Source organism: Bison bison, unplaced genomic scaffold (assembly GCF_000754665.1).
Source record: "Bison bison bison isolate TAMUID 2011002044 unplaced genomic scaffold, Bison_UMD1.0 scf7180017864063, whole genome shotgun sequence".
Taxonomy (NCBI): domain Eukaryota; kingdom Metazoa; phylum Chordata; class Mammalia; order Artiodactyla; family Bovidae; genus Bison; species Bison bison.
Genome location: NW_011494635.1, coordinates 11,955,324 through 11,968,706, shown reverse-complemented (window position 1 = coordinate 11,968,706; position 13,383 = coordinate 11,955,324).

Sequence of the window (13,383 nt, the reverse complement as noted above, 5' to 3'; positions counted from 1 at the left end):
ACCTAGATAGCATATTGAAAAGCAGAGACATTACTTTGTCAACAAAGGTCCATCTAGTCAAGGCTATGGTTTTTTCAGTGGTCATGTATGGATGTGAGAGTTGGACTGTGAGGAAAGCTGAGCACCGAAGAATAGATGCTTTTGAACAGTGGTGCTGGAGAAGACTCTTGAGAGTCTCTTTGACTGCAAGGAGATCCAATCTCTAAAGGAAATCAGCCCTGGGATTTCTTTGGAAGGAATGATGCTAAAGCTGAGACTCCAGTACTTTGGCCACCTTATGCGAAGAGTTGACTCATTGGAAAAGACTCTGATGCTGGGAGGGATTGAGGGCAGGAGGAAAAGGCGACGGCAGAGGATGAGATGGCTGCATGGCATCACCGACTCAATGGACATGAGTTTGAGTGAACTCCGGGAATTGGTGATGGACAGGGAGGCCTGGCGTGCTGCGATTCATGGGGTCACAAAGAGTCGGACACGACTGAGTGACTAAACTGAACTGATAAAACCAATGCATTTTTAACAAGGGACAGAATTTTTTGCCACAAATAGTAATACTCATTCCCCTCATTCATCCAGATCCTCTTTAGAGGCAGGTGAAACAAACCCCTAGCTGTCATGAGTACTGGCAGCTATCAATTTAGGACTGTCCCTTCTGCAGAGAATTATCATCCATCTAACTGTGAGTATTGCTCAGAGGATGAGAATAGCCTGCATCTAATTACCACTTAATCAGAGTGGCAAACACCTGCCTTGTTGCTTAAAGAAGGCACCAAATCTGTAGTACAATTCACACTTCAGAGATCTCCAATGCAATCAAGCCAAAATTCAACTCCAGATGAGATCATATTCTTATTCAGTTCCTTCTGCGCCATCTTGCTTTCTTTTTACCTTTCTCTGAGAGCATCTGGAACTCTATCTTAGTCTCCGCTTTTGTAGAACCCAACCTACAAGAGTAGCCCATGCTCTTAAACCTTTAAGCTAGATTAATGTAGTTGATTGTCTCACTGAGATACTGGTCTAAAATGGGCCATTGTACACGATCATTAACCTCAAATAATTTCTAAGTCAAAACTTTACTCTGAACATTTTCTTGGTTTATTTATTTAGAAGTAGAAATAATACTTTGAACTTACATAAGACTATTTTTCGTGAACTGTGATGGCAATAGTTATTATCAACAACTCTAAATAAAAATAATATATATGACCTTTTCAAGTTAATCAGAAATGGAATTAAAATTATCTACTTTCTATCATATTTACTATTAATATTTGAGCTCTCTTCAATTTTCCATTCATGCAAGAATTTCAAGTTAAATTCTGATGAAGGTTCAGTCTGCAAATTGGTAGGGTTAGCCTGGTTGGCACCCTCAAAACTTGGCTCATTCCTTAGGTAAGACACAGGCTGTTGATGGGCATAGGTACTTGGCTATAATAAAAGGACTATCTTTTCATAAATTCTAAAGATATGCCAGGCCATGTGCATGCTCTATCTCATTTGGAGGTCAAAGCACCATTATGATGTGAATAGGATTATCTCCATTTCAAAAGTGAAAACCTTAGATATATTAATATTTTCTGTATAATCGCAGAACAAGTGATTGGTAGAAAGAAAGTGAAGTCGCTCAGTCGTGTCCGACTCTTTGCGACCCCATGGACTGTAGCCCACAAGGAAACTCTGTCCATGGGATTCTCCAGGCAAGAATACTAGAGTGGGTTGCCATTTCCTTCTCCAAGAGATCTTCCCAACCCAGGGACTGAACACAGGTCTCCCACGTTGTAGGCAGACACTTTACCATCTGAGCCACCAGGGAAGTCTGATTGGTAGAACTCAGATTCAAAAATAGATCTTACTGACTTTTAATCTTTTGCTTTTAACAAACTGTTACTGAACCAAACTTGAGTCTACTCACCAATCTACTAACACTGGATTGTAGTGAAGGAAATTTCAGCCATTATTTCTGGGTGTCAAGCAAGGAAAGTCTTCCTAAGTGAACAATGCAAAGAAATAGAAGAAAGCAATAAAATGGGAAAGACTGGAGATCTCCTCAAGAAAATTAGAGATACAAGGGAACATTTCATGCAAAGATGGTCACAATTAGGACAGAAATGGTATGGACCTAACAGAAGCAGAAGATATTAAGAAGAGGTGGCAAGAATACACAGAAGAACTATATAAAAATGACCTTCATGACCCAGATATCCATGATGGTGTGATCACTTACCTAGATCCAGGCATCCTGGAGTGTGAAGTCAAGTGAGCCTTAGGAAGCCTCACTATGAACAAAGCTATGGAGATGATGGAATTCTATCTGGGCTATTTCAAATCCTAAAAGATGATGCTATGAAAGTGTTTAATTCAATATGCCAGCAAATTTGGAAAACTCAGCAATGGCCATAGGACTGGAAAAGGTCAATTTTCATTCCTAATCCAAAAAAGGGCAATGCTAAAGAATGTTCAAGCTACCACATAATTGCACTCATTTCACATGCTAGAAACATAATGCTCAAAATCCTTCAAGTTAGGCTTCAACAGTATGTGAACTAAGAAACTCCAGATGTACAAGCTGGATTTAGAAAAGGCAGAGGAACCAGAGATCAAATTGCCAACATCCATTGGATCATAGAAAAAAACGAGACAATTCCAGAAAAACATCTACTTCTGCTTCACTGACTGCGCTAAAACCTTGGACTGTGTGGATCACAACAAATCCACTGTGTGGAAAATTCTTAAAGAGATTGGAATACCAGACCACTTTACCTGCCTCCTGCAAAACCTGTAGGCAGGTCAAGAAGCAACAGTTAGAACCAGACATGGAACAACAGATGGGTTCCAAGTTTTCATTAAGGTGTATGTCAAAGCTATATATTGTCACCTTGCTTATTTAGCTTATATGTAGAGTGCATCATGCCAAATGCCAGGCTGGATGACTCAGAACATGGAATCAAGATTGCTAGGAGAAATATCAATAACCTCAGATATTCAGATGATACCACCCTTATGGCAGAAAGCGAAGAGGAACTGAAGAGTCTCCCGATGAGGGTGAAAGAGGAGAGTGAAAAAGCTGGCTTAAAACTCAACATTCAAAAACTAAGATCATGGCATCTGGTCCCATCACTTCATGCAAATTGATGGGGTTACAATGGAAACAGTGACAGATTTTATTTCCCTGGGCTCCGAAATCACTGTGGATGGTGACTGCTGCCATAAAATTAAAAGATGCTTGCTTCTTGGAAGAAAAGCTGTGACAAACCTAGACAGCATATTAAAAAGCAGAGACGTTACTTTGCCAACAAAGGTACATATAGTCAAAGCTATGGTTTTTCCAGTAGTATGTACAGATGTGAGAGTTGGATCATAAAGAAGGCTGAGACCAAAGAACTGATGCTTTTGAACTGTGGTGTTGGAGAAGATTCTCGAGAGTCTCTTGGATGGCAAGGAAGTCAAACCAGCCAATACTAAAGAAAATCAGTCCTGAAGATTCATTGTAAGGACTGATGCTGAAGCTTCAATACTTGGTCATGTGATGCAAAGAGCTGATTCATTAGAAAAGACCCTGATGCTGGGAAAGATTGAAGGCAGGAAGAGAAGGGGATAGCAGAAGACAAGATGATTGGATGGCCTCACCAATGCAATGGACATGAGTCTGAGCAAATTTCGGGAGATGGTGAAGTACAGGTAAGCCTGGTTTGCTGCAGTCAATGGAGTCATGGAGTCAGACATGATTGAATGACTGAACAACAACAATAAGCATGAGTTCAGGGCAGCTAGTCTCAAAACACCCAAACTTCCCAATGGGTTTCAGGAAAGCATTTTTAAAGACCATGTGAAGGAAGGGTGTGATAGGGTATGTGATCAACTTCTGCACAATTCTTTGGGTGATGGTGGGGTAACAGGGTTGTGTCACAAGAGTTAATATTATTATTTCTTTGGCGTCAGTAAGTCTAAGGACTGTGTTCTTATGGTCATCAAGTAGTTAAGTTCTTCCATTTGGTGGAAGTTTTCACATCTATAAAACAGGGAATGGCAAATTTATATTAATCGTATCTTTCTTCATCTCAAAGTGTTTTTGATGATTTCTTGTAAGGAAGATGTCAAAGAACTAAATTAGATGGTCCAATGGGAGCCTGCAATATATCCAACAAAGGTGGAAAGAACATTTACTGAATATTAACTTTTTCAGGCAGTGTTCTAAGTGATTCACATTTATTAATCCTTATGATAGTTTAACGAGTTAGATGCTGTGATTAATCCTATTCTCAAACCAGAGATAAGCCATAGAGAGACTAAGTACTAAATACTAAAACTACACTCCTAAGATGGTGGAGTGGGAATTTGAATCTTGGAAGTTTGGATCTGGATTATAGAATACAGATAAATTTCATCATATAGGCTTGTATCCTTGAGAAATTGTGCTGCAGTCATCTCCTACTTCATGCAAACTTTCCTCAAAATAGAAAATTGTTAAGTATGATCCCTGGTGGTAGGTTGAAAACACATTCATCTAATTAATTTGGCCCTGAGTACATTAAACTGATATTTAAGAATCTTGATATGAAATGACAAGCCAAAACAGTTAAGATGAAACAGACTGAAAAAATGTGTAATTTGTGCCTTTATTATTTTATTTTCCCTCTAAATTATGTGTGTTTTACTAAAGAACTTTGGAGAATTTTCAGCAATGTACAAATTAAGAATCCAAAGTGGACACCTTTGCACTTTGCTTCACAAAGTGGAGTGAATAAAATATAACTCAAAAATAAAAGACTGAAAATTAAAATGCTTTTGGCATTTAATTAGTGTTAATTAGCAACAGTCATAATTTCTATACATTATTTCATGTCACCAGACTTGTGGCATTGGAGAATTGGCTTCTTGCTCTCATTGTCTTTGAAATATAGAAACCCTTATCAAGTATTGCTTTGCAAAGAAAACCTACCAGGATGGAATTTCAGGCAGCTGTGAATAACATAGCTTGAATAAGGAAGTGAGTGACCATGTGGCCCTTCTTTGATTCTTACTGCCTTGTAGTAACACAAGGATTATCACTCTGTAATAGATACTGTTAGTGCCTTATCAAGATTCTATTTTCCTCCTTAGTACACTCATCTGCCAGCTGCTCTGAAAGTTTCCTGCTCATGGCTTAGAGCTGCCATCTATTCTCAAAACTTCCCCTTAGCAAAAGGGAGTGATCCTACTCAGAGGTGCAGGGGAAGCTACACTGGAGAAGAGGGCAGGTAGTCAATGATCAAGGGATGAAAGAGTACAAAAACCTCTACTCTTGACTTGCTCCACCATTCACATTCCATGATCCCTATGGGATCAGGCTGAGGCTGGACTACAGCTGAACCATCTGTCTGTATATTTTCTTTCTCTTCTATTTTCCTCATTCCCTTATAGTTTTCTCCTGAGTGCATTCTTTCAGTGAATCCTTTCCATGCATACATACTCACATACACACAAATATATCAGGTTCTGATTTTAGGGAATGTAACCCAGAAACTCATTGAAAACCATCAGGGGTTCACAGGAGACTGCTAAGTTTCTATGTAGAGGGAGATCATTGAGCAAAGAGGATAAAGTTGTATATGGCAAGTTAAAACTTCTTACACAGTGCTCTGAAGCCAGTATACTCTGGATATTTAAACTCCTACAAATTAAATTGCTCTAGTACTGTGTTGTAGCTGGAAATCAATATTTTGAAATTTCTAAGCTACAAAATAATCTATAAGGTTTGATGCCTTTCAAAAGTAGGTGTCATGGATTTGCATGTTAGGAAAGAAACCTAGAGATTCCTTATATCCAAGTCTCAATACATATATAAGAATTAGATGTCTTTCTCTTTTGTACACATTCTGAGAGAACATTTATAACTTTAGTCAGTAACTCACTTCAATGACTAATGAGTCTAACAATTTGAAAATTATTCATTTTTACTTTAATACAGATGCTCATTATCCAGTGAAACTTTCCTTCCTCTCTTCCACCCTATGTAGATTTAAGGAGTTTATGAGTTATAATGTTCATTTACTGCATCAGAATTCATCTTACTGCCCCCCCTTTTTTTTAAGACAGAAATGAAATGAGGTTATCTGTTCTTCTAACTTATGGACAGGGGTTGGACCTCCGTCTGATTGCAAACAGCTAGATATTTTGGGTAAGATATTCTAATATCTGCATAGAATTTTCTTTTAAAGACCTTAGAAACAAAGATGGAACCTAAAGCTAGGATAGCAAATAATCTGGTAATCTGGGGTGGTTATGGATACAGTATATGTTAGGATTTCAGGGCAGCATTTTTAAAAAAAATTTATTTATTTTTTAATTGAAGGATAATTGCTTTATAGAATTTTTTTTGTTTTGTTTTCTGTTAAATCTCAACATGAATCAGCCATAGGTATACATATGTCCCCTTCCTCTTGAACCTCCCTCCCAGCCCCTCCCTCCCACCCCTCTAGGTCGATACAGAGCCCCTGTTTGAGTTCTCTGAGACATACAACAAATTCCCATTGGATTTTACATATGGTAATGTAAACTTCCATATTACTCTCTATACATCTCACCCGCTCCTCCCCTCTCCCCATGTCCCTAAGTCTGTTTTCTATGTCTGTTTCTCCATTGTTATCAGGAGCTCAGCTGAGCTGGAAGAGAGGTCTTAGTTGCCAGGTGTCAGAAAGGCAATTAAAACAACAAGCCAAAAATGAAAGATTTAACACTTTAGTCACTGTGATGATATAAGCAGGAGGCTAAAATAAGACAAAGTGCCAATTATCTCTTGTTGGGTAAGTCAGAATAGACATGGTTGGGGGTTGCCTAATTGTTCAGATAGCTCTGAACACCTGGGGGCCCAGAGAGGGTGTGTTACCAAGAGTGGAAAAGTACCCAGGATTGAGCTTGGGGAAAGTGTTCTCCCCTCCAGCCCCCATAAGGAGGCTCAACAGAAGTGTCTGAAAAAAGACCTCTCTCTGTCCAAGGCCTCAGATAAAGAGACCTAAGAATGAAGGGATTGAGCTAGGAATGCAAATGTGTGAAAGAGTGGGCAGCAGAAGGGACTTGAGACCTTGATGGCAAGTCCCCTTGATGCTTCCACCTAGGCTGGTGCACTGTTTCCCTGTGAAGCTTGGCATGTAAAGGCTTTGTCATTGCTTATGTTCAGGTCTGAAAAATCATACATAGGTTTTTAACAAACAACTAGATTCCCTGCATGCAATGTAAGGACAGGTAATCTGTCCTTGCACTTGAAGGAAGACATATCCTTGGAACAGATAAATTTACATTAAGCCAGCATCCTGGAAGAGCTTTTTCTTTGGTAAAAAGAAGAAATTAACCTCATACAGCAGTCCACAGAAGGGAAAAATAAAAAATTCTCTTTACCTGGTTTTCTATATGTATCAACAATCACACATGAGAAATGCAAGCCCCAGGACTATCATTCTGGGAGTTTGGAGTCTAATTTACAGTATGAATGTGGTGGGAAAATCCCCCCAGCTAGGGTCTGACACATGAAAGACATGAAAAATCTAAGACAGGCTTTGTAGCAACCTTTCTGGAGCAAAGAATACACAAGATTTCCACAGAAAGCATTCAGTAACCAATCTGAGATGAAGATGAGTTGTTAGTAAAAAATTACAAATGATGAAAAGAAATTACCCACCATGAAGGATGGCTATGTGAACAGTTAACCGTATGATGATTAGATGCATAGTAGAACTGCAGAACATTAAAGACAAAGAAAAGAATCTCATAAGAATCAGAAAGAAAGAGCAGATTTTCTAGGAAGGAATAACATTTATACCAACAATAAAGTATACTATAGACTGGAAAGAGTGAAAAAAATATGCTCAATAGTTGTTTGAAAATAACTGTCATAAAGGAAGCAATTGATTTTTTGAAAGATAGTATCAAAGTCTGCAGAAAAGTCACATTAAAGAGTTATTTTTTTTAAATTAATTTTATTTTATTTTTAAACTTTACATAATTGTATTAGTTTTTGAAGGTATAAATTAACATACAAAAATCAATAGCATTTCTAAACACCAGCCCAAGCCAATTAGAAATGTTAATATATTTTACAATGACTGCATTCACTATAAAAGCAAAAGCTAGAAGATATCTCAGATCAAAAGGATTAAAATGCATTTAAGAATAAAGTCATTAAAATTTATTTTGTCATAAAAGAAAACCTTGTTGTTTTTAAGGAGATAGGTTCATGGATAGAAGGACAATTGTTAATTTCAATAAAATAACCTGTAATATATTTCTAATTAAAACCACAAAATTATTAACTTTAAAATTATTCATTATTAAAATCTTTAAAAAACTTGAAATACTTTTTCACAAATCTTGCCAAATAGACTGTTAAACTCTTATGTAATAAGGTGTGTAAAACCAATTTGAAAAACACTAACAGAAAAATACTTGTTTTAACAGGTGTGAACACTAGGGATTAAGTTACAGTTATTAAGGCAGTGAGCTATTAGAATAGACAATAAAAAGATGTGATGCTGGTATACACACTAACCCAGTTAAAACAGGAGGGAAGAATGCTGTAGCCATAGGACATGACAAAGACTGGATAGAACCAACTAAGCCCAAGATGGTAAATATTCAACTTCCAATAGACTTTGAATCTTATTATATGCTCATTGTAATAATATTAGCATGACACACCCACCCACACCATGACAGTTTTGAGGCCAACTATAAAGGTCAAAACCTGGGCAGTGGCCCAGTTCCTGAAAATCCTCACTCCTTCCTCCAAATAATTGGAATAATCCTCCCACTCAATAGCCTATGAAATTACCCAGCCCATAAAAACTAACCACTCCATATTTCAGGGATCTCTCTCACTTTCTGAAATGGCCCACACTCCCACACTCTGTCAGGAGAATATGCTTCTTTCTAAATAAATCTGCTTCTTATCTACCACTATGTCTCTCATTGAATTCTTTTCGTAACAAGATATCAAGCATATCACCAGGAACGCAATGACAGAATGGACCTTAGAAAAAGGTCTACATATACATATATGAATATTTATGACAGAAGTGGTATTACAAGTCATTGTGAACAGAATGTACTATGCATGTGTAAAAAATAAAATTATATGACTACTCCACATAGTACATAAAAATAAGTTCACAACAGAGTAAAATTCTAAATGTGACTAGCACAACATTTGAAACTTTTAAGAGAGCCTATAAAAGAATCCCTTCATGGCCACAAAGTAAAGTAGAATCTCATAAACAAGACAAAATGCACAAACCATAAAGGGAAAGAATGATAAACTGACCACATTAAAATGAATACTGTCTCTGGAAACAAAATAACATCATGAACACAGTTAAGATCTACACCACAGACAGGCAGAAGATATTAACAATGAACATAGTCACAGAAGGAAAGTTTAGTAGCCAAAATACATAAGGGAGTCCTCTAAAACAATGGGAAAAAAATAAACAGCCTTGGTAGCAAATGGGTTGAAAATGGGCAAGAGATGAATAGGCAAGTTTTAAAAAGAAGAAAACAAAATGTCAATAAACATGGAAAATATTACTTAACCTCTCTAGTACAGATAAATGCAAATTGACACCATACTGAGAATCTTATAGTCATTTGTCTCATAAACTTAAAATAGATAAAAATATATTGTTGATAACTTCAAAAGGAGGAGACGATGGAAAGAAATGTACATGTAGCACATCAGTTGATACTGAGCGTGCGCGCGTGCACACACACACATGCATGCGCGCGCACGCACACACACACACACACACACACAATCTCAGTTGAACCAGAAACTCATAATCTCAGTGGCCTAATACAAAGAAAATTAATTTATTGTTTTTGTCCCAGTCTAGGGGGCATGTTCCTGGTCAGATAGCCTCTGATGAGGTCATTCAGGAAGCCCAGTCCCTCTCATCATGTAACTCAACTCTGTTCAAAGTCCTTAGAGAACTCTCCTTGCAGCTGGATGATGGAGAAGGAGACCATTGGGAAGTCTCACTGCTTGATCACAGAAGCTTTAAAGGATCACACATCTATCCATATGTCACCAAGACTCTGGTCTTCAGAAACACCTAATTACACGGAAGGCTAGGAAATGGAATCAAATTTTATGCTCAGAGGAAAAGAAAATGGGACTTGGTAAATATGCATAATCTCTTGCCACAAAACGTTTATGCGTTTCTGGTGAGAATACACTTCATTGTGATCATTTCCATGGCAATATTTAACAAAATTCTCACTACTGCTGCTGCTAAGTCGCTTCAGTCGTGTCCGACTCTGTGCGACCCCATAGACGGCAGCCTACCAGGCTCCCCGTCCCTGAGATTCTCCAGGCAAGAACACTGGAGTGGGTTGCCATTTCCTTCTCCAATGCATGAAAGTGAAAAGTGAAAGTGAAGTCGTTCAGTCGTGTCCGACTCCTAGCGACCCCATGGACTGCATCCTACCAGGCTCCTCTGCCCATGGGATTTTCCAGGCAAGAGTACTGGAGTGGGGTGCCATTGCCTTCTCCGAATTCTCACTACACATAGCCTCAAAAACCACAATTCAACTTTAATAAATAACTTAGGAAAATGTTATACACATGTTCAGAGAATCACATACAAAAATTTTAAAATATATTCCTTTCAATAATTTTTATAATTTTGATAAATGGAAAATAACAAAATTTTCTGTTGAGGAATGGATATGGGAGCTATGATTTATTTATACAATGGAGCATTATTGTGTAGTTAAATAAATGTTAAAGTTGAATGTTATCAGAATAGCTACTTTTAAATATGAATTAAATTAATATAAGATGCCAAATCAGCTTCCCAAGTGGCTCAGTGATGAAGAATCCACCTGGCAATGCAGGAGATGCGGGTTTGATCCCTGGGTTGAGGAGATTCCCTGGAGTAGGAAATGGTAAACCACTCTGGTATTCTTGTTTGGAAAATTCCATGGACAGAGGAACTTGACAGGCTGCTGTCCGTGGGGTGGCAAAGTCAGACATGACTGAGTGACTTAGCATGCACACAAGTTATGAAATAATAAAAAAGTTCAAAACCATGTAGCAAAACTGCAAACTTTACAAAACAACAATTTCTATTGTTCATTCAGTTCAGTCACTCAGTCATGTCTGACTCTTTGTAATCTCATGGTTTGTACCTCACCAGCCTTCTCTGTCCATCACCAAAACCCAGAGCTTGCTCAAACTTATGTCCATCAAGTAAGTGATGCCATCCAACCATCTCATCCTCTGTCATCCCCTTCTCCTGCCTTCAATCTTTCCCAGCATCAGGGTCTTTTCCAATGAATCAGCTCTTCACACCAGGTGGTCAAAGGACTGGAGCTTCAGCTTCAGCATCAGTCCTTTCCATGAATATTCAGGACTGATTTTCTTTATGATTGACTGGTTTGGTCTCCTTTCAGTCCAAGAGACTCTCAGGAGTCTTCTCTAATACCACGGTTCAAAAGCATCAGTTCTTTGCTGCTCAGACTTCTTTATGGTCCAACTCTCACATCCATACAAGACTACTGGAAAAACCAGAGCTTTCACTAGACAGACCTTTGTTGGCAAAGGTACTGTTCATTAGTACATGTGTATAATAATAGCACAAAAGCATGCAGGAAATAATATGCACTGTTTTTAGGATAGTGGTAAGCTCTGGGGATAAAATGACAAGAAAGATGATTTAAATTCTTAAAAAAGGAAAAAAAATCTAAATCAGATCTGGCAAAATATTACCATGTTTTAAATATAGATTTTTTGTGTACAAAAGGTATCTGTTATATGTCCCCAAGTGTATGTTTCAAATGGGCTTCCACTTCAAATGAGGTGGAGCTAGTGGTAAAGAACCCATCTGCCAATGCAGAAGACATAAAAGATGTGGGTTTGATCCCTGGGTCAGAAAGAGCCACTGGAGGAGGCCCTGGCAACCTACTCCAGTATTCTTGCCTGGAGAATCCAAGGGACATAGGAGACTGGTGGGATACAGTCCATAAGGTCAAAAAGAGCTGGACATGAGTGAAACAACTTAGAATGCATGCACATATATTTCAAATATTAATAAAGCATATTAATAAAGTTATTCTAAAATAGTGACAAATATGCAAAAGATATTTCAGCAGTAACTAGTCTGTGGAAGAGTGAAGTCACTCAGTCGTGTCTGACTCTTTGCTACCCTGTGGACTGTAACCCACCAGGCTCCTCTGTCTATGGGATTTTCCAGGCAAGAATACTGGAGTGGGTTGCCATTTCCTTCTCCAACTAGTCCGTACTAATTTTAAAATCATTTTAAGGTTTTTACATACATTCACAGATTGTAGTAGATAAATTATATAAAATAACTGATTTTAGCATAATTTTTAAATGAAGATCTTTCAACAAGTGAAATGGGAAAACACATTATTTAAAAATCATTAAAGCACATTCATTACAATGTTTTAATAAAGGCAGATCTTTCAGGTTTCTATGAAGGCTTCATTATAGTAGTCAGGAAACACAGCCTTGTTCAGTCCCTTTGACTTTCCATGATTTCCAAAGGACAGATTCAAACATTTGCTTATCAGAAACGTTTGGGACTGCAAAAGGAGGAACAGTTTAGAAACAATAGCGCAGGGTTCTGGCTCCTCCTCAAGGAACATACATAACAATATGTATAGTATGAGTTCTTCCACAGGCACTAAAGCCCCCACCTGAGTTGAATCAACACAATGTTACTTTACCACCAACCAATCAGAAGAAAGTTCACACACTGTGGAAGATAATGAAGACACTGACTCTTACCCCAAATGATTAACTGTAATTATCTTTTCCGTTCTCTTTTTAAAAACTTTTATAGTCAAACAGAATCCTCAGAGTTGGCTTTTCAACATGAGGCTGCCTTCTCTCCAGATTCCTGGTATCCAAAGCAAATTTTTCTTTTCAACCAACACTTGTCTCTCAAATATTGGCTTTTGAATGGCAAGCAGCCAAACACTATGAACACAGTATCACAGCAGATTTTTAAAAATAGATTTATTGCTCTCTTGCTCTCCTACTTATTTCCCTAATATGCAAAAGTTAGAAACACAAATTAATAAAAAAATAGCTTCAGTTCAGTTCAGTTCAGTCGCTCAGTCGTGTCCGACTTTTGCGACCCCATGAATCGCAGCATGCCAGGCCTCCCTGTCCGTCACCAACTCCCGGAGTTCACTCAGACTCACGTCCATCGAGTCAGTGATGCCATCCAGCCATCTCATCCTCTGTCGTCCCCTTCTCCTCCTGCTCCCAATCCCTCCCAGCATCAGAGTCTTTTCCAATGAGTCAACTCTTCGCATGAAGTGGCCAAAGTACTGGAGTTTCAGCTTCAGCATCATTCCTGCCAAAGAAATCCCAGGGCTGATCTCCTT